Consider the following 21,590-nt stretch of genomic DNA (forward strand, 5'->3'; position numbering starts at 1 on the left):
CCCTCCTGATACTAAATGCAGTCCCGATGACGGGAGTGTCAGTTGCTTGTGCCTATGAGGCCATAAGTGAACATGTTAAAAATGTCCTTTCTTGGCAATATTGATGAAACTGCTCTTTCTTGTTGTTAAACAATGTTCCTATGGCTTAATACATTTTTTCCCCTTTTTCCCCTGTCACTTGCAGCTACCAAGTTCTATATATGGTTCCCATAATTGCATATAAGTTCCCATGTAATAAGTTTTATTTTATTTAGTATGTTGGTTTTCTACTTTGTAAAATCAATATTTCCTCAGGGTACCAAGATATCACTTTTAAGGCCTGAAAAGCTAAAGACTAACCCTGGAAAAGAGTGACCATGTATATTATCCCAGGGTCCTTCATAAACTTGTGGTTTCTAATCTGAAAAGGAAGCTTTTGCATTTATTTAAGCCCCTGACAAACTTAAGTTATATGTCTCGGTAAGTAGCAATTTTTAAATGTTAACAACCTATAACCTGTAATCCACTTTTTTTTTCCAGTGGAGTAATGCAGAGTGTGCATTTCTTAGGCAAATTTGCTTCCTTTGATAGTGCAGTCTGTGGGGCAGCATGGAATATTTAGACTACTGGGCCAGTGACATGATCCAGGGAGATGATGTGGTTTATAGATGGAAACTATTGGGCTGGAGAGATGGCTCAGTGGTTAAGAACACTGACTGTTCTTGCAGAAGATCTGGGTTCGAATGCCAGCACCCACATGGCAGCTAACAACTGTCCACAACTCCAGTTCCAGGGGATCCGACAGCCTCTTCTGTCCTCTGCAGGCATTGCACAACACGGGTGCACTTACCTACATTCAGGCAATACGCTCATACACATAAAATAAAATAAAAATGAAAATAAAATATTTTTTAAAAGAAACTATTAATGCATCAGCCTTCTTCCAGTAAGGCGTCAGCATCCCAAATATCATTCGCACATTGTCAGAAGAAGACAGAATCATGGGGGACAGATCCAAAACCAATAATTTACACATGGTTGAAGAAGTACAGAGTAGGAGAGGGGGACTTCTGTGTTCCTGGGCTTAGAAGGGAGATTCCGAGTGCCTGTGCTTTATGTGTTATAACTCTGGACCCTGAGAAATCTGAGAGGCATTATTTAGAAATACAGACTGTTTGGATTGTCTAATCTCTATCAATATTCTTAGAGAAATATGGCACAGTCAACAAGACATGAAGGCCTCTGAATTATCCTGTTCCCAAAGGTCAGAGAGGATGTAGGGGGTCATAAGGGATAGCGCAGTTGAAGGAGGGCAGAAACAGTCACCCTAACCAGAGTAGCCTCAAAGAGATGAAAGAAGGGTAAGAGTTCTGGAACCCAAACAGAAGGGCTGTACGGAAAAGAGAACTTGAGAGAATCTAGGGCTCATATGAGAGGCCACAGCTTCAACGGGAGAGAGCCAAGGAAGGAAATACACTGACCTCCCTTATCACCCTCCCTCCAGCCAGAAGCTAGAGAGCACAAGAGTGCTGTCTACCACAGGAGACCATCAGCATGCTGGGTGAAAAGCCCTGCAGGTGAGCAGAGCAGTGTAGCAGGAGGCCTCCAAAGATGGTGTGGACCCAGAGCCCCAGGATTCAGCGAGAATTCACTTCACTTCTTGGTCCACAAATAGCCCGCCAAAAGGAGCCCACTCCTCCATACCCTGCTCCTGAGCCCAGTGACTGCTGACAGACTGCATGGCCCGGACCAATTAGAAAACAATTCGCTGACTGTAGGGACTTGGGGGCAGAGAAAAGGGAAATAATAAGGCCTGTCCCCTCCTGCATTAAACGAGCCTGCAGCACCTCGCCTAGTGCTTGCTTCTACCCGACTCCCTGGGTCTGTGTGTCATGACTCCGCACCTCTTGCGCCCCCCCTCAATTCGGCAGGGGACCTGATCCAGGTTAGGGTCTTCACAGCTGGCCTGAGGAGAACCTGCAACAGAGTAGATCTGAAGGAGAGAGTAGTTGCCCTGATCTTTCTTGTGTTTTCTCTTGCAGAGATGGCCCTGAATGTCTCTAGTGCTAAGAGAAGAAAAGGAACTCAGGTCTGGACCATGTGCAGATGTGGGACTCACTCTTAAAACATGGAGAGGCACTGAAAGCATAAACCCGAACTGTAGCTTACTCATTAGATAGCAAGGTTTCTCTAGGGAGATTCTGAGGGGAGTGTTTAGAAATGAGTCTTTGAACATATTGGAAGGAAGGAAGGAAGGGAGGGAGGAAGGGAGGGAGGGAGGGCTCCCATTTCAACTAGCTAGCTGTCTATTTCTGCCAAGAAATAGTGTAGTTAAAATATAAGAAGAAATGTGTTTGAGTGTTGGAATGACTCTTACAATATGGACGTGCTCTGGACAAATGACTTTTATTTAAACCTTGCAGCCCCCCAAATTAATCTTATCTTAGGTGTTTACAGTGTAGACAAGCTCACTGAGCCATGTGCTGCTCTTGTGTCCTGGGCATATGACCCTATATCCCTATGACCCTTCCTTGCTCTGAACTTAATGTAGGAATGTATGTGTGTTTATTTACATATCAAGCACTACAAACAGTGCTTAACCCATTACAAACAATGAAATTGGCAACATCTGTTTATGATTGTGTATATGTGTGTGTTTTGCTGTGTTGGTATAGGTCTAGGGATCAGAAGGATAGAATTCTCAAACCAGGGACCAACTTTTCCTTCTCATTTCATGCTGGAGACAGTGTTTCAGAAAAACAATGAGCAAGCCCTTGTTCTAAAACATAGTTCTGAGAGAAATCTAAAGGAAAAGGCTTTCAGTTCAGATCTGCTCTTGGCCTTAAAATGGATGCTAAGAGTCAGGCTGTATTATTATTATTGTTGTTGTTATTAAGGCATAGCAGTAATGTGGCATTACTGCTAAACACAGCATTCAAGTCCTGGAGGGAGGGGAGGATGGCAAGTGGGCCCAAGCAGGAAGGGGAAAGGAAGTGGCAGGAGCTTACCAAGGAAAGCAAAGCTCTCCAGAAACCTCAATATCTGATTCATTGATAAGAATACTGTCAGAGACAGGAACCTACTCCTGAGAATCTGAACAAGCATGCATTCCTGTCTGGGCACATGATCGTACAACCAGGCCAGATTTCCTGTAGGAGACAGAAAAGGTAGCTGTTAGGAAGGCAGCCAGCACATCTACCATTTTGCAGACAACCAGGATTCAGAGATGTAAATCAATTTAAGCCGTTATCCATAGCTAGTAAGTGATAGATCTGGATTTAAACTTGCTTCTCTTTTCCTCTAAAGCAAATGTTTTTGACCACTGGATTATAAGGTAGGAATTGCTGGGGTTTTTTTCAATATATTACCTTAAAATGCTAGTAGATTACCTTGTAGTTAACAGAGCCTTTGGACTTACAGACAAGAGAGCAGGGTATCTTTAGGAGGTGACTTCATTTCACCTGGACTCAGGAATACTGATAACTGGTCAGAGTCTTGTCAGTGACATGACTTTGAGAAGTCACATACTTTGCTGGGTAGCATTTGTTACTGTCCATAAAAAAAAAAATAACCTTTTCAAAATTCATGGATGTAATAACAATGTTAACAAATGGCATCTATGGATAAAGTGTTTTAGGGGGAAATCAAAGATGATCAAACCAGCATCGTAGACCATAGACCTGATCAAGACCATTCCGGGTGAAGGCAGAACCAGTCCTATTGGATGGAACAACAATGGTATTCAATACTACTAAAGGCTAAGTGCCTCAGGCATTCCTCTTAGGAGCAGGAACCACAAAGAATCATGTTTCCATTTCCCTTCAATCCTGAGCTCCTGGACCTGAAGCTGTCCTGCTGAAAGATTGAGTGTGGGATGAGGGATGCTGAGAGACTGCTGAGATCAAGGCAGGGGACTGCTGCTAACATATGCTGTCCTCAGGACACTCTGTGGGACTTCAGAGCTGCCACTGGTTGGTTATCTCATTTCACAGAGGAAAAAAATGTGGAAAACAGCCACAGCAAGGCCACAGGGGATGGAGTGAGAGCCAGGGAGACACAGGATGATGGATCCATGGATTTTGGAGTTGGAAGCAACCATTTTCAAAAGAGACCGTCAATTGTAGATCATTTAGGGGGCTAGAGTAATTGCTCAGTGGTTAAGAGCACTGGCTGCTCTTGCAGAGGACCTGGGTTTGATTCCCAGTATCTGCATAGTGGCTAACCATTAGTAACTCCAGTTCCAGGGCATCTGATGCCCTCTACTGACCACTCAAGGCACTGCATGACATGGGTGCACTTACATACATGCAGATAATACACTGATACACATAAAATAAAAATAATATAAATTGTTTTAAAATATTGTTGGTCATTTAGAAATGACTTGAGATGGTGGCACATTCCTTGAGTCTCAGCACTCAGCAGGCAGAGGCAGGAGGATCTCTGTGGGATAGGTCCACATAGCAAGTTCCAGGCCATCTGGGGTTACAGTGAAACCCTGTGGCAAAAACCAACAGCAACAAAGGTATAAGTATAAATTGTACCCTTATTCTTAAAAAGAAATTGTGTGTTTATGTACGTGTTAATGTGTGTGGGAACATTCATTTGGGTGATAGTATGGAGGCCAGAGCTTGATATTGAGTGTCTTCCTGTACCAAACATCATATTATTTTTTGAAGCAGTGTGTCTCATTGAACCCAGCCCTCACTGATTAGCTAGACTGACTCATAAGTGTATTCCAGGGAGTCCCCTGGCTCAGCTCCCTTAGTTCTGGGGTTGTAGGTGTGTGCCATAGTGCCCAGGTCTTATATTGGTCCTGGGGACAAAAATGCTTCCTCATGCTAATGCAGCAAACACTCTATCCACTGAGCATCTAACTCCTAAATCCTCCCTTTAAAAATGCTTAAAACAAGTAAATGTTTCTAAAATTGATGTTGAGATTATCTGGAAAGATTCAGTTTGAATTCTGAATTGCAATTCACTAGTTGAGTATATACAACTATGGGAAAGTTGCTTCATCTTTCTGATCTGTCTCCTCATCTGTAAAATGGAAGAGCAATAGGTAATACCTTGGGTTTCTTTGGTTAGATGAGATGATCCACATAAAGTGCCATACAGTATGTGCTCTGTAAATTGTAGCCTTTCTATTAGTTTGTATCTATAAAAGATAAGTTTTACAGAGCTGTAGCTAGTGTACTCAGGGAGGCATAACTTTGGTTCATTCTCAACCTTTGAACTCTCTCTGTGTTAAACATATAATGGAAGGAGACAGCTTGAAGGTGAAATTGGACTAAGAGTGTAAGGTTTGATTTCTGTTCTGTCCCTTCTAGTATGTGACTTTTAGTTAGTCATTTAATCACTCTGAACAGTTGCTTTTCTGAATAAGGAATATATCTTTCCTGGGCTCTTCCCTTTGGCAGCCCTGTACCAATCTTGATGTGAACTCAGTCCCTCCATTAGCTTTGCTAAGAAATGCACCGCACTGAGCATATCACACTTTGGGCTCCTACAGGCACAGGGAGCTGCCTCCTCGGGGATATGGCATTCTTCCAGAGAGAAAACCGCAGCTGATTGTACTTTTCTCCCAGGTCTTCCTTCCGGGTCCTCAGCTATTGCCTTCCTTCATTCCTATCCCCCAAATGCATCCAACCCTGCTCTTCTTTCTTAGTCCTCCTTTATTACCCCAAGAAATGGGCTTCTTCTGCAAGAAAACTGTATGTCAGCTTTGTATCACAACATGCTGATCAAAGTCTTTCTCCACAGAGCTAAGTTGCTTAGAAGATGATACTTTTCCTCTGATCATATTCGTCCTTCTTATTTTTTTTATTGTTTTCCTTTGAAAAAGGATCTCATGGGGCCCAGGCTGTCCCAGAATTTAGACTGTTCTGCCTTCAACTCCCAAATATTGGGATTACAGGTCTGTACCATGAGACCAACTTTATCTAGTGTTGGTATCAAGCCCAGGGCCTTTGCTATACTGAACAAGAACTCTATCACTCAAGTAAATCTCCCATCTCTGTGGCCGTAATTTTTTTTAATTATTTGTTTTTATTTTATGTGTATGGGTGTTTTGCCTAAAGTATGTATGTGCACCATGTGCATGCCTGGTGCACATGGAGTCCAGAAGAGGGCATTAAATTCCTGGAACTGGAGTTACAGGTGGTTGTGAGCCACCCTGTGGGTGCTGGGAACCAAATCCTAGTCTTCTGCTAGAAGAGCAAGTGCTTTTAACCACTGATCCAGCTCTCCAAGCCCACTCTGGTCATATTTTTAAACTGTCTTAAGCTACAGACTGCAGTCAACCCTTCTTGTTTGGAACTGAAACACATTAAATATTTTGTTTCAACCCTTCCCAACGTCTTTGTGCATTCCTCCCACCCTGTGCTGATTACATCGGCGGTGTCCTTGTCCTCTGCCTTCTGGCTGGACTGGCCAGTGAGTAGCAATAACCGGAGATTGGAAGACAGGACAGTGAGTTCAGGTATTCATTCCTTCGGCTGTGGTCAGGCCAGTTCACTGCAGGTTGGATATGTCCTCTGCTGTAGCTGGTTCAGGGAAGCCTCGTTATTTCCTGTGGTTTCACTCCCCTGTATACAACCTTGTAAGAAGTCCCTTATTCCCATAATCACTCTGTTAGTATCATCCACTTTTAGATACAGCCATCTAGGTATTTATTCATTCCTTCATTCCTCCATTTCCTTAAAATCCTAACTATTTATGGACAGGACTGTCCCCCCCTTTTCATGTGTGTGTGTGTGTGTGTGTGTGTGTGTGTGTTTGCATGTTTCTGGCACACATGTGCATGTGTATATAAAGTGTTGCTGTCAGAAATCATCTTCCATCACTCTTCTACATTATTAATTGACACAGTCTCTCGGTCCAACCCACAGCTCACTGATACGGCTAATCTTGCTAGCCAGCTTGCCCTGGGGATCCCTTGTCTCTGCCTTCTCAGTCTGGAAGTACAGGTCGACTGCCACACCTGTCTGACATTTACATGGGCTCTAGGGATCCAAACTCTGGTCCACAAGCTTGTCTGGCAAGTACTTTAGCCACTGCACCATATCCTCATGTCTACCTTGTTGTTGCTGTTATTGTTGTTTGTAGTTTTGTTTATTTGGAGATAGGGTCTCACATAACCCAAGCTGGCCTTGAACTCTGTATAGCCAAGGATGACCTTGAACTTCTGATCCTTTTATCTTCACCTGAGTGCTTGGATTATAGGCACATGCCACCAACCTGGTTTATTCTGTGCTGTGGGTTTGACCCAGGTCCTCCAGTATGCTAGGCAAGCAGTGTAGTAATGGAGCAGCACCTCCAGCTTCCTCCACACCTTTTTTCAGTACTGGAGATTGAGCCAAGAACCTCACTCCAGCAAGGGAAATGCTCTACCATGGAGCTCTAGCCCTAGCCCTGGACAAGAATCTTGGAGGGATATGGACTATCAAGAGGTTTGTATTATCGAGGCTGGAGAGTTGGCTCATCAATTAAGAGCACTGGCTGCTCTCGCAGAGAACTCCGGTTCAAACCCCAGGACTCATATGGTGGATAACAACTGTCTGAAACTTCAGTTTCAGGGGATCTAATGCCCTTACTGACCTCTGCCAGACATTTCACGACATGGGTGTACCTACCTACATTCAGGCAATGCACTTATGCACATAAAATAAAAATAATAAATAAGATATTAAAGATCGTATTGTCCTCAAGTCCCATGCTGGAAGGAAACAGGAAAGTGAACAGGTGGTGACACTGGAGTATGTAAGGGCTGCGTCAGCATTTTGTTGAGGGGGTGCAAGGGGGATTAGTTCTCTTTCAGGACTAGGTATGCTCTGAATATATTTGGATGGCCTACCCCTCAATTCTCATATTAAAAATGTCACCCTAAGGTGATTGTATTAGGAGGCAGGGCCCTGAGGTGGTAAGGGCAGAGCCCTCATGAATGGAGTTAGTGTTTTATAAAGGGGACCCCAAACACTTCACTCATTCTCCATGAGAAGACACAACAAGCAGGTGACATCTGGAAACCCAAGAGCAGCCCTCAACAGAAATGAATTGATGGCACTTTGATGCTGGTGCCCGGGTGACTAAGTGAGCTAAGAGAAGGCGCTTAAAGGGTGGCAACTTTAAACATCTGAACAGTAATTTAGGGAAAGGATCACTCAATCAGGAGCCGAAGCCAAGCATTTACTTTTGCGATTGCCATCCAGTTGGGCTGGGAAGCAGTGCAGACCTCCAAGGAACACTGCCTCGGGCTTCCTCCAGTGCCAACCTTTGGCCTTGAAGAATGATCACTAACAGTGGAATACTGCCTGGCTCCTCCACACTGGGGTCTGTTAAGTGTCTTGTTCTAAACTGGCCTCTCTCTTCTCGAGCTATCTAGGAAGGGATCTGAGAAATCATGTGATAAACATCAGGGCAGCAGGCTTCTCTTATTTGGTCAGTTTTGATTACAGGGAGTTGTCACATGATCTTAGAAATGTTCACTCACTTGGTCTGTAGAGGCAAATGAAATGTTGCTTTGTTGGCTGTTAGTGGGATCTGGTATTGTTCCAAATTTATTTCTACTTTTTTTTTTTTTGGTCTTTTTGAGACAGGGTCTCCCTATGGCCCCAGCTGTCCTGGAACTCACTATGTAGACCAGGCTAGCCTTGAACTCACAGAGATCTGCCTGCCTCTGCCTCCCAAGTGCTGGGATTAAAGGCGTGTACCATGATGCCCGGCTATTTCTACAAGTTTTATACATTTGTAGCTTCACAGCAGAGTTGACCTTTGTCCCCCCTTAACCATTTATATTTTTGGCCCCCTTCGTTTTCTTCTTTTTTGATAACAGAAGGGCAATGCCATGCACCACGCTAAGAGCAAGACTTCTGGAGCCAGTTTGTGGGGCTTGAATCCAGCTCCATGATGGAAGCTGTTACCTTGAGCCAATTATTTATCCTTCTGTGGCTCCGAGCCTCAGGTGGAGCAGAAAGACTAATCAGATTGGAGTTTGCACTGAGTCAGGATGCACACAGATCTAGGTAACACAGCTCTGTGCTATGAGCTGTTCTAGATGTTTCCCAAGCATGATCAACAATCACAAGCCTCACAGCAGTGTTACGAGTGCTTACTCGTATTTTGATCCCTATTTTATAGATGAGGAAAATGATGCTTAGAGAGGTTAACTGGTATGAGGCCAGTCAGTAGGCAATAGATCTGGGAATTAAACCCAGGCTTTCTTTATACATCTAAAGCTCAGGTTCTTAAACCTCTGCTTCTTCCTAAGAAGATGGTTTTAACTTTTGCTATTAAGTTAGTTTTGAACACAGTGCTTTGTATTTGCTTTGTTTTGTCTTTTTGAAACAGAGTCCCCCTGTAGCCCCAGCGACTTAGTTACCTATGAATATATCCTTTTGTCTTTTTCGTTGTTTTTTTTTTTTGCCATTTTAGGGTCTTCCGGTAGCCCCAGCTGGCCCAGAACTCCATATGGAGACCAGGCCGGTCTTGATCTTAGATCAGCCTGCCTCTCTCTACCTTCCGAGTGCTGGGATTACAAAGCATGTGCCACCACACCCAGCTTTTAAACACAGTCTTCTCAAGCATTTTGCCAGTCCTGTGGATGCTACCTGCTTCTGAAGACGATCCCAGTTTTCCAGACCACAGACATGAGGAAACTCAAGATGAAAGTGAGCAGCTGCAATCAGAAAATTTCCAAAGGGCACCAGTGGCAGCCACAGGAAAGAACTATGTCAACATGTAGCCAGTTATCTACTGACCTAGACTTGGTCATATGAGGGCTGGATTCCAGCTGTCCTCTCACCTCTGCTCTTTCTTCCATTGCCTCTGTCCTCCAGGCAGCTGAGAGGCTCATCCAGCTAAAACTGCAGCTTTTTAAATGTTGGCTCTAATTGATTCTAATGGTGAAAAGCTAGGACTTCTGCAGGAGGTGCATTTTAAAGCATTTTTCTAGAAGCATAAGGCTTCTTGAACGTTTATCTTAAAATTTCAGGCAAACTTTACAGGATATTTGTTTATTTTTTTCTTTTAAATAAACATTTCTATTAAGAATAATTTTTGACTTATGGAAAAGTTGCAGGGCATGACCAGGGTATGCTTACATACATGTAGGCAATACACTCATACACATTAAATAAAAAGAATAAATATTTGTTACAAAAAAAAAGGAAGGAAAAGTTGCAGGGATAATAGAGTTCCATATCCCCTTCACCAGTTTTCCCTAATGTTAGCAGCCTAAACTTCTAAAATCACTTGCAGAACAGAGTGCCACCTTTGTGCATTGCTAAGCACAAAACTGCAATGTTGCTTCTCCAGTTTTCCCCATTGGTAAACTGCCCTACTTTGGCAACCCATTTAGGGCACTATACTTCATTTAATCAACATGTCTCCTCAGTCTTTTTGGTACATTTTATTTACTCAGTCTTTCCTTATTTTTCATGACCTTAAATTACTTTTTTTTTTTTTTTTTCAGCCACGGTCTCAGTATGAAACCTAGGCTGGCTTTGAACTTGCTGTTCTCCTGCTTAAGAGTCCTCAGTGCTGGGATTACCAGATGTGCCACCATACCCAAGTGTTACTTATTTTTAAAAAATTTTCTCTTGGGGCTGGAAAGATGGCTCAGCAGATAAGAGCATTGACTGCTCTTGCAGAGAGGACTTGGGTTCAATTCCCAGCACCCACACGGCAGCTATGAACTGTCCTTAACTCCATTTCCAGGGGAATCCAAAGCCCTCTTCTGACCTCCGTGGCATTGCACGACACGGGTACACTCACATACATGCAGGCAATACACTAACACACATAAAAATAATAAATAAAATATTTTAAAATTTTCTCTTTAAATTTTATGTGTATATTGCCTGCATGTATGTAAGTGCATGTATATCATGCAATGTCCATGGAGGCTAGAAGAGGGCTTTGGAAAACCTGGAACTGGAATTACAGGCAGTTGTTAGCCACTAGGTAGGTACTGGGATTCAAACCCGGGTCTTCTGCCAGTGCTCTTAACCACTGAGCCATCTCTCCAATCCCCTTAATTACTACTTCTTTTAAAGAGTACTAGATAGGGACTTGTAGAATGCCCCTCTGTTTGGTTATGTCTAATGTTTCCTCATGATTAGTTTGGAGTTAGGGGTTTTGAGGAAGCATACCACAGGTGAATAGTTCTCACCACGTCACAACAGGGAACACACAGCAGCATGACCCGTCACTGGTGTCACTCGCTTCATGTAGTGTTTGTCAGATTTCTTCAATGTAAAGTTGTTTTTCTTTTTCCTAAGCTGTTTTACTGTGAGTCATTAAGAATTGTTATGCTGGGGCTGGAGAGATGGCTCAACAGTTAAGAACACTGACTGTTCTTGTAGAAGACCTGGGTTCGAATCCCAGCACCCACATGGCAGCTAACAACTGTCTGTAACTCCAGTTCCAGGAGATCTGACACCCTCTTCTGACCTCCGTGGGCATTGCACAACACAGGTGCACTTACCTACATGCAGGCAATACATGCATACACATAAAATAAAAATAATAAAATGTTAAAAAAAAAGAATTGTTATACTGAATTGGAGGAGAATTATATCCCAACTCCTTCACGGGGGAATACACACATGTAGTATTTACAGTTCCTCTACAGGTAAGGTTTGTCAATGATTTTCATTAGTTAGATCATTTCCTTACATTGTTTGGATCACTATTATCTTAATATCAACCAATGCTTTTCACTTCCAAATGCACACATGGAATTGGCTCCCCAGAATTGTGTATGCTGAGCATTCGCAGGCTTCCTCTCATGTAGTCTCAAAAAACAGACAAGACCTTGAGTCTTACCTGCTTCCGTCCTTGCTCTTGTTGAATCGTAAGCCTCAATAAAACCTTTGAGTAAAAGAATGATAGAGTGACATACAGATGACTGAAACTGTTCATCAACATTGTCTGAGGTTAAAGACATTTAACACTTAACACCAGTGTCTGATTAAATACTCATTTCTTCTTCTGAATGTCTTAAGGCCCACTAAACACCTGCCATATAAAGTATAAGATGCTAGAGGAGGATTTGGTTCAGCTACTTTTTAAAGGTAATTAAATTACTCTCTTAAAATGCATCTTTAAGAGCTCAGCAAACTTCACAATGTGGGCAAAGCATGGGGGTGGTGAGCAATGCTTCTTTAAATCATAATAAGCCTGTAGAGAAAGGCCTGAAACTTCTAGAAGCCTGATTTCACCTGCTTACAGTCAGGGACCAATTGCAGAGCTCAGCTCGTGCCTGGGCATTCTGAATTGTTGGTCTGGACTGAAGGAGGCTGGCCTCAGAGTATACAAAACAGCCCTGGAGGAAGGATCATTAATGCTGTTGGGTGTGGGCTGATCCGGGTGGAAGTCCTGGGCTGTGCAGGAATAAAAGGATTTATTTACTTTTGAGAGCTGAGAGAAGTGGGTGGCAAGGACCAAACTTTGGTGTGTTTCAGGGGAAGCTTTGGCGAACTCGCTGCAGAGGGAAAGGAGGAAGAAGCAGGGAAAGCCTGGCAAGCAGGTTAACGGACTCAGAGAAGGGGAACCAGTCATTGGGCTCTTGGAAAGCACCCCTAAGAGGTCACAGCGACTTCCTGAAAGTGTGCTTTTATGCATGTGTCCTTTTCCTTGAAATACAAAGCCCCTAAGTACTGGAATTTCTGAGAGGGCTTGGCTCTGGGAGAAGTTAAAAGTTGGATTCCAAATTGAGATTTAAGCTATAGTCTTTCTCTTAGAACAATTACCTGCAAGCTTTTTCTTCTTTGCTCAAACTTCCGTGCTTTAGCAAAACCACTTTTCCATGTCTTAGAAGAAATAGGCTTAGAGATTCTATGTCAAAAGGAAGTCCCTAAATCTTTCTCTCCAGAACCAGGTTGTAAAGTGCTTTCTGCCAATATTTACTTGGGAGCCTGGAGTCTTTGTTAGAGAAAGGCCCATCTAGAGCAATGGTAGAAATGGAATGCCAAGTGCTCATTCTGAGACAAAGAGGCTTCTATTTGCATTACCTAGAGGGTCAAGCAACACTTGGTGATGTTTGAAAATGGAGCTGCTGTGTTTTTAAAGCATCAATCTTTGATTTATAAGCCTTCTTCTACCCTGAAGGAGTAAAAATTTTCACCTTAGAAAGTAGCTGTCTCATGAAATACTGGTATAAGTATAAAACCTTTGCCCTGAGGGTGATGTATTCACCTTGGGCTGTGGGATCTTCAGCAGGCTCATCAGAAAGCACTTCTGTGATAGGTGAAAAGGGCTGGTGGAAGTTGCTGTGTCTGAGGAAGAGGTGCTCAAGCAGAAGAGCAAAGTTCTTGTTTTCATGTACATAACTCTGCTCAACAGACTCCTGAATCTTAGGTGCTAACTCTTGCCACAGAATCGCTCCACCGATGAGAACAAGACTCTTGAAGCTCTGCCTATGTGGCTTGATGCTAATTAATGATCAAAGGGACACCTGGGGAGTAGTGTAGCAGCCCCTGCAGGATGCAGCTCAGGGGGAGCAATGCTTCCCGACAGTTTAACACTACACAGTGTGCCAATCAATCTGGTCAGATTTCTTGTGAATTCTAAGGCATTAGTGTGAGTTTTAAGGCAATTTTAAGTGTATAATGAATGGTGTATAAGAAAGGCCCCTCTTCATTTTGAAAACCGTATCACTATAAATAGGGAAGATGTTCAACTTGTACACATGACCTGACTTCATGTCTACAGATCTATAGATGAGCAGGCAAATAAAAACCTCAATTGAAAACAGACACAAGAGAGTTCTTTCCACCTAACCTACCAAATAGCTGTCATCTATTAACCCAACTAGTGGCAGACTGAACCTCAGGTGAATTTGACCTTGCAAAGTAGCTGTTTCTGCCGAATTTCACAGAGCCACATGACTTTAGACATCAAACTGTTATGGCTAGAAGATGAGGTCCTAACTTGATGGTGAAAAGCACCAAAAGTCAGCTTTAAGACTGGGGATGTGGCTTAGTTGATAGAATGTTCGCCTAGCATGCAGGAAGCCCTGGGTTTGATCTGATCTTGTAGCAATGCACACCTGCAATCCCAGCACTTGGAAGGTAGAAGTAGGAAGAATAGAAGTTCCAGGTCCTTAGTTTGCAGGCAGCCTGGCTACATGAGACACTGACTTGAAAGCAAAGATGGAGAATAGTTCAGAATTCCCTTTCCTGTCAGAGCTGTCCTTACATTGGTTCCTTCCTGTCCTTTGGCCTGATGTTCATCTTTGCTTTCTCACTGTTGGGCTCAGTCCATCCAGCACCTCTGCTTGTACCCTCTCTACATACTTGTCTCTGACCCCACTCTTAGCTCAAATCCTGACTTTCTCTGAGGGTGTCATTAATCCAAATCCTGAAGTTGTGCTGAGGCCACACTGGGTTCAGTTCACAGTTTGGGTTTCTTAGTATTGGGTGGCTGCCTGAAACTAGTCAAGGCCAGAAGCCAGTGGATTTTTCCTTAACAGGTTGTAGTTATGTGATACCTCTTCCCTATCAAATCTAAACCCTTCATAGTTGAAGACATCTCTTTAGGTGTTAGACACTCAGATAAGCTTGGGACAGCTGAAAGAGGAAGTTAAATGGTCAAAGATGAAAGAATTAAGGCTTTGACATTATAACTAGCTGCAGTGAGTAGGTGTTGCTTTTTTTTTTTTTAAGGTATTTATTAAAGGTCACTTAACTTGGCTAACAACTGTATTGAATGCCAGGGGCATGTGGACATTGGTGGGATCTTGATGAATAGCTAATGGTCAACTCAAAGTACCGTGTGGAAGGGTGTTTGCAAAAACTACCAGTGTACTTTCCAAGGAGCTCAGAGTAGCCAGTGTAGGAACTCAACTTGGAACCATCTGTACTTACCAAAAGACATTGCCGAGCAGAGTTCTCGGGGTTGGTCTCAAAATGAGGAACAAACCCTCAAGCGTGTACCTTGGTCTACAGCAGTCACGGCTCAAATCCCAGGCTGTTACTGCGTGGGATATGTCAAATCTAGGCCTGATCTGGTTTGTTTCTGCCACAAATTTAGAACTTAGCAGGACTTAAAACACTCTGGATCTTAATGATCTATGCTTGTTTCAGTTCGGGTTATTGCTTTAATGCAGATGCCTTCATCCTGCAGGAAGGTGTCTGTGCTTTGCTGTGCCTGTTGTAGGTCTGACTCTGGTTCTTATTTCTTAATTCTTACTTTTCTCCTCTCTTAAATCTAACACCCTCCTGTCCTTAAACATGGGGTACATAGGAGTTGTGGTTTCCAACTTGATGCAGAGCCTCACCTGGTTTCTTACTTCAGACTTAGTCTTTCCTCTAAAGCCTGCGCAGGAGTACTGGAAACACATTCAACCTTTATGCAAAGGTTACAAAAATAACTGAAATATGCAAGTTTTGGTAATATAAAGCTATCTGTACAAGTCCACCTTGGAACCCTAAAACAGATATTTAAATAATTCACTGAAAAGCCATCATATAGTCTTTTTTGAGACAAGGTCTCCCTGTAGCCCCAGCTGGCCTAGAATTTACTGTGTAGACCAGGCTGGGTTCCATCTCACAGAGGTACTCCTGCTTCTGCCTCCTAAGTGCTGGAATTAAAGGCACACCACCATGCCCCAGTTTTAATATACTTTTAAAAAACTGAAGTAGTTTGCTAAGATTAAGTGTGGGTAAAACAAATCCTTTCCCTTTGAGAGCACTGCGTCCTTGGAGGGCCAGGAGGGGTCTGGGAGGGCTACGTAGTGCTAAGCGCTTCAGCCAGGGGAAGGCCTCAAGGGTGGCCTTGCTGCGGTCCCCATAGTCATACAGGAGTTCCTCCCTGGACACTAGGAGGATGAGGTGGGGCACGCTGTCAATGGTATGCACTTTAGTCCTGCAGTTCCCACGCTTGCTGTGGTTGATCAGTCTCCCCAGGCGCGTCGTCTCGCGTCCACGTTGTAGGCTTTGCTCAGGTACTGGAAGTAGTACTTGTAGCAGCGGGTGGAGGGCGGCTGCACATACTCAGCTCCTGCTTCTCGGCCCCCGCCACGCCCACCAGGTCTCCGTGGTACTCCACCACGAAGGCTCCCTGTCAGAACTGCTTGGTGGCAACCACACCCCTGCCTTTGCCGGCCATGAGGACGATCTTTCGTGCCTTCTTCCTTACCGCTCTCAATCCACTCGTCTATTCTGTTCCTCGCTTCCGACTCCAGTTCAGCTTTGCTCTTCCTGCAGCTCCTTTGCACCGGGAAGAAGTCTGTGACCTTCCAGTTCTGCTGCCTTGGTCCTGGAGCCTTCTCCCCAGGAGCCTGCTTGTCCTTGAGGGCCTCTCTCGGAACTTGCTTAGTACCCACTGCCTGGATGGATGCACGGGACAGGGGCGGACTTCCTGGAGGTTGGGCTGCTTGGGATTTGTGTGTTGGGAAAGCGGCCTGGGGACTTCTGCTGGCGTAGTTGACCTTCTGTCCCTGGGATTTGATGGAGCTTTGGATGGCCTTGCCAACCTTTTTCTCTTCTGGCTTCCTGGAGATTCCAGCTAAAGGTTTCCCCTGACGTTTGACTTCCCTGGGCCCAACTGAATTCTCTTCCTGAATCTGGGAAGGCGTTCCAGGGTGTTTGTCTGGGCTCATGTAGGTACAGAGCTTTGACTGCCCTTCGAACCTGTTCTCATCAGTGCGGGGCCTCCCGCCACCCCCTTCGCCCTCCCGCCACCCCCTTCGCCTGCGCCTCTGCTCCACCATCTCCTGGCCCTGGGCTTTGGCTGCCACCGAAAGCACCTGCATCGCGAGGGGCTTGGACGTCTTCCTGCCTGCAGCCCGGCCTGGTCCATGCAGGCCTTGTTCCCTCTGCTGGGCACCACTAAAGTCTACAGCTGTGGCCTCACAGCTCCTGCTTCCGGCCTGTCACCCCCACTAGCAAACCAGTGTTTCTGTACTCAGTGTCTTTTGTCTAAAATCTTTTACCTCACCTCAGTTCCAATGAATTCATTCTCATGGTGAGAAGGATTCATGCAGTGGTTAATCTTTTCTATTTTGGAGACAAGGTCTCCCTGTAGACCCAGCTGGCCTGGAACTTGCTATGTAGACCATGCTGGCCTAGAACTCTTAAGCGAGCTGCCTGCCTCTGCCTCCCAAATGCTGGAATTAAATGCCTGGGCTACCCTGCCCAGCTATAATGGTTAATCATCTTAACTTGATGGATATGGAATCATACCTAAGGGTGTTTCCAAAAAGCTTTAACTGAGCAGGAAGATGGCCCACTCCAAATGTGGGTGGCACCATCTCATGGACTAAGTTCATAGACTCAGTGAAAAAGAGAAATCAAACTGAGCATGAACATTCATTTCTCTGCTCTTTTTGGTTACAATGAGACCAGCTGCCTTCTCCCTCTGCCATTCCCCACCAGACAACAGACAGTGATTTCCATCGTAGTGTTAGATAAACTCCTGTTTAACCCTAAAGAGGAATAGAGTGGGAATGAAAGTGTTTACATAAACCACTCTAACTGCTTCAAGCTCAGGGGGTACTGGGAACATTAAATACTAATCTTATTCTTTCAAACCCCATAAAATGTGGAACTTGTTTTATAACAAGGAATTCTAATCTTTTTATCTCACCACACCCTGTAAGACTTTTAAGGTAAGGCTCTAATGCTTTCCAGAACCTAAAGTCCTGGGGCAGTAGCTCTTCCCCCTCATGCTGATACTTTTAAACTAGCCAGCCCTGGTCATGAAAGCAGGTAGCTAGAGGAAGAAGGCAGCAAAGAGTCCTGGAGATTCCTTCTTCATGAGACTGGGCTGAGAAGTCTGAGGCAAGGTTAACATCCCTTTGCATCAGCACACTCTGGAGGGCAGTCCTCACACTCTGAGAGCTTACAACCTACTAAGCTACATAATGGCTCAGCTGTGGGTCAAAGAATTTAATCAATGCCCAGCCAACACTCTGGAAATCAGAACTTTAAGTCTGGCTTTTTTTAAATGAACTTTAAAAAATTGTTTTATTTTGTGTATGAGTGTTATGCCTGCATGTATGTAAGTTCACCCCTACCATGCAGTACCCACAAGACTGAAGAGAGCATCAAATTCCCTGGAACTGGGGTTATGGACAGTCTTAGCTACCATACTGCTGGGCTTCAAACCTTGGTCTTCTACAAGAACAGCCAGTCTTACCTGCTGAGCCATCTCCCCCCCGGCCCCAATTTTCCAAGAACTTTTATACCAAAGTTGTAGACTTCAGCTTTGAACTAAAATTCCTACAGAATTAGTTTTAGTTTGGGTGTGTAATCTAATCTATGCAAAATCTAAGGTGACAAAGTCTTGAACATTCTAGAAAGCACCAAGTAAGGGAACAAAGCTGCTGAAGTGTAGAAGTAAGCCCTGGAGATGGAACAGTACATGGTCTGGTTTCTATAACGTGTTTTCTCTTTGCTGTGACAAAATACCTGACAAAGCCTACTTAAGACCTTACTTTCCCTCAGAGTTTGAGGGTACAGTCCATTATTGTTATGAGAACTAGGATCAGAGCCTGTGTCCTGATATCCCTCAGAGTGTTCACCCATCTATCTTTAGTTAAGTCAATTAAAGAGCCAATTAATAGGGAAAAGCTGAAAAATGAGATTTATTCAATGTGGTTGCATTGGGAAAGGTACAAAGATCTAGAGGGCCACCCCCAACACATCAGGTCCATTTTCAGGGTCTTAATATGAAGGGTAAGGTTTAAATAGGCAGAGATGTCTATCCGTTCTGCCAAGGTGTGGTCTCCCCTCACCAGTATCTGAGCTAGCCTCTCCTACAAGTTCCTCTGACAAGTTAACCTACTTGGTCTGCACAGGCTCCAATTTGGAGCAGTCAGTGATCTGATGGTTCAGACCTCCACAGAAGGCACAGCCACAGTGCCCTCAGATGTCCAGCATGGACTCATTCACAAATTACAGGGCTTACAGCACAGGAGAACCTTCTGCTTGGCCTCCAGCAGCAAGGCCTTGAGGTCCATGAGGACTGACTCATCACAGGACTTGTTGATGAAGGTGGTGGTGATGCCAGTGTTTCCTGAGTGCCCAGTGCAGCCAATTTGATGCACATAGTCCTTGATTTCTTCAGGCATGTCATAATTGATATGTTGGATGGGAGGGACGTCTGTAGACACTAGGATATTCTTCATTTCCTTCCAGAATGCCTCCATGGCCTTAGTTCATTCATCCTGGTCTCTGACCCAGTGAATAACCACAGCATCAATCCTCCCCAGTAGTAGGTATTCGTGGATGGCATCTGCATCTGCTTTCTTCTCTGCAAAGATGAGCACCGGTGGGGGTGTCTGGAGACACTCAAGCAGGGATGTCATCTTGGTTTCCTCCTTCACATATTCCACTTCCTGGATGGCATCCAGGCTGACAGCTCTAGCATGCCTGACATTAACGATGACAGGCTATACAAGGCACAGCTCTGAATCATCTTGGGCATGGTGGCACTGAAGTCTGGCCCTGGAAGTAGAAGATGGTGCCATGAAGGAAAGCAATGTGATCATGTCCGGATGAGACAGAATAGTGGGGATGCCTGGATCTGGATGGGTGTTGGTTGGAGGATTCTTTTTTCTTCAGGATGGCTGTGAGAACTTAATTTCCTTGATTTTTTTTTTACAAACTCAGCTTTTATTCTGAAGAACTCACTGTATAGTATGTAAAAGTCACCGGAGGAACAGCCTACTCCTTGGTCCATCTACCTCTAATAACATCTGTGTAGGGGCAGGAAACTGCAGGAGTTCAGCATTGGACACCATCATGAAGCAGACTGAGGGGAGGTGGATCTAGTAGGCTGGGAGCCTTTGGAGTCGCTGGATCTGGACTGACCCAGGCTTCCTGCTCCCCCTACCCCTACCCCACAGAGGGCATTGCACTAAGTGGGGATAGTTAAGAGGATTGGGGAGGGTGTGGAGAAGGATGAGTGGGGGGGGCTCTTTGCCCTCCCCTTTTGGGAGAATGGAGACCAAGATGTATTTCTGACCACTGCCAGGACCAGCAGGAGCAGTGCTGGGGGGAGGGGTGCAGTGGTATCAGTGGAGACCAGCTTAAAGATAGGCTGCACGCTGGGGACCTTGGTGATGACAGGAGAGTTGGTGATGGAGCCTGAGCCAGGGGCTGAGGTGCTGATGGATAGGACCTGCTGGGTGGATGAGGCACTGGGAGATGAGGACTTTAGGATAAACTTTGTTGGAGGATGATAAGGTTGAGGCAGGGCAGCAGCTGGTAAAGACATCAATGTCTGGACAGGCAAGGCAATGGAGACACGGACCTTCAGCAGGCTAGGGGCCTGTGAGAGGGTCAGTATGGGCAGAAGCTGTGTGGTGGTGTGGTCCTGTTGACCTGCTGAGCCTACAGAGCAGCCTGGGCCTGAGCCTTCACCACATGGGAGCAGAGAAGGGGCCCAAGGGACCAAATTCTCCCCAGTAGGCATCCTGATTGTCAGGTGGTGGCTGCAGCTTTGCCAGTACTGAGGCACAGTGTTTCAGGAGAAAGCTCTGCACATGGTCAGCTCCAGTGGGTCGGTGTTGCTCAGCATAGGCCCAGGCCCTTCCAGGACACTTCGGATTAGCTCCCCTTCCTGAATCAGCCTTGGCAGAATCAGAGCCTTAATTACTTCGTGTCCTAGCTCCACCAGGCCTGCAATGGAGCCATAACAGGTAATCCAGGGAGTCTTTCCATCCACACAGCTCTTGATGAAGGTCTTGGAGGTCCGAGACTGGATGTTGTTGGTAGTTGTGCTGAAATGCTTGCAGATCTAGGCCACCAGGCGGGCTGCAAAGTTCCTGAGCACCCAGTGATTGTTCGCATCTGGCCTTAGGCACAGTTGTCTGCTGAGGATGCAGGGCCTTCACCATGCACATCAATCAGGTAGATAAGCAGGGCCAGGTTATTCTGGACCACATTCACTCGGACCCCCTCTGAGATGAAGGTACTGAACCATGGCAGCAGCTGATAGAGCCCCCGCTCGGTGGCAATGGTCTGCAAAGCTTCCCCTCTTGGCCTCACAGGACCCCACGCAGGCTTCTGTGATCTCTTTGCAGCACATCTGCTGCTCCACAGACAGCTCGTGGATGCTGTGGGGCTTCAAGCGGAAAGGGGCCCCTTCCAGCAGGGGAGGCGCTTTCTTCTCTTTCCCTTTTCGGGGTTCCTCTTCCTCCTGGCCTGGCTTTGCTGACTTCAGGGGTTCTGTGGCCTCAGCCTTCTGCTGTTCTTTGGGAGCTGGGGGTGGATTCTCTGGTATAGCTGGCTGGCAGCCTTCAATGCTCAGCCAATGAGCTTTGAGGCAGACATCCTGGGGCACCCGAGGTAGGGGGCAATGATGATATCACTCAGGTCCACAACCTTCTCCGCAGAAGTAGAGCTCATGGCCCCCACCAGAGGCTAAATGTAAAGAGATGAACTCCTCAAGACTATACTTTCAGGGATCATTTATAATTTTCTAAACCGCGCATCAATTGCTCAGGAAACAAGGGCAAGAATTAACAAATGGGTCCTCATTAAACTAAAAAGCTTCTGTACATCAAAGGAGACAACCAAGGAAGCAAACAGAAAACCCACAGAATGGGAGAAAATCTTCACCAGTGACACATCCGACAGAGGTTTAATAACCAGAATATATAA

General features: G+C 45.1%; 1 protein-coding gene and 2 pseudogenes across 1 annotated transcript in view; all 3 read right to left on the reverse strand.

Annotated features, from left to right (window-relative positions):
- Window positions 1–21,590, reverse strand: part of Ccng2 (cyclin G2) — a 47,392-nt gene that overhangs the window by 10,733 nt on the left and 15,069 nt on the right. The window lies entirely within an intron of this gene.
- LOC103742487 lies at window positions 13,079–16,750 on the reverse strand (annotated as a pseudogene).
- The window catches only part of LOC108491340, a 6,799-nt pseudogene continuing 3,759 nt past the window's right edge, over window positions 18,551–21,590 (reverse strand).

Source organism: Nannospalax galili, unplaced genomic scaffold (genome assembly GCF_000622305.1).
Source record: "Nannospalax galili isolate Female #2095 unplaced genomic scaffold, S.galili_v1.0 scaffold800, whole genome shotgun sequence".
Lineage (NCBI taxonomy): Eukaryota > Metazoa > Chordata > Mammalia > Rodentia > Spalacidae > Nannospalax > Nannospalax galili.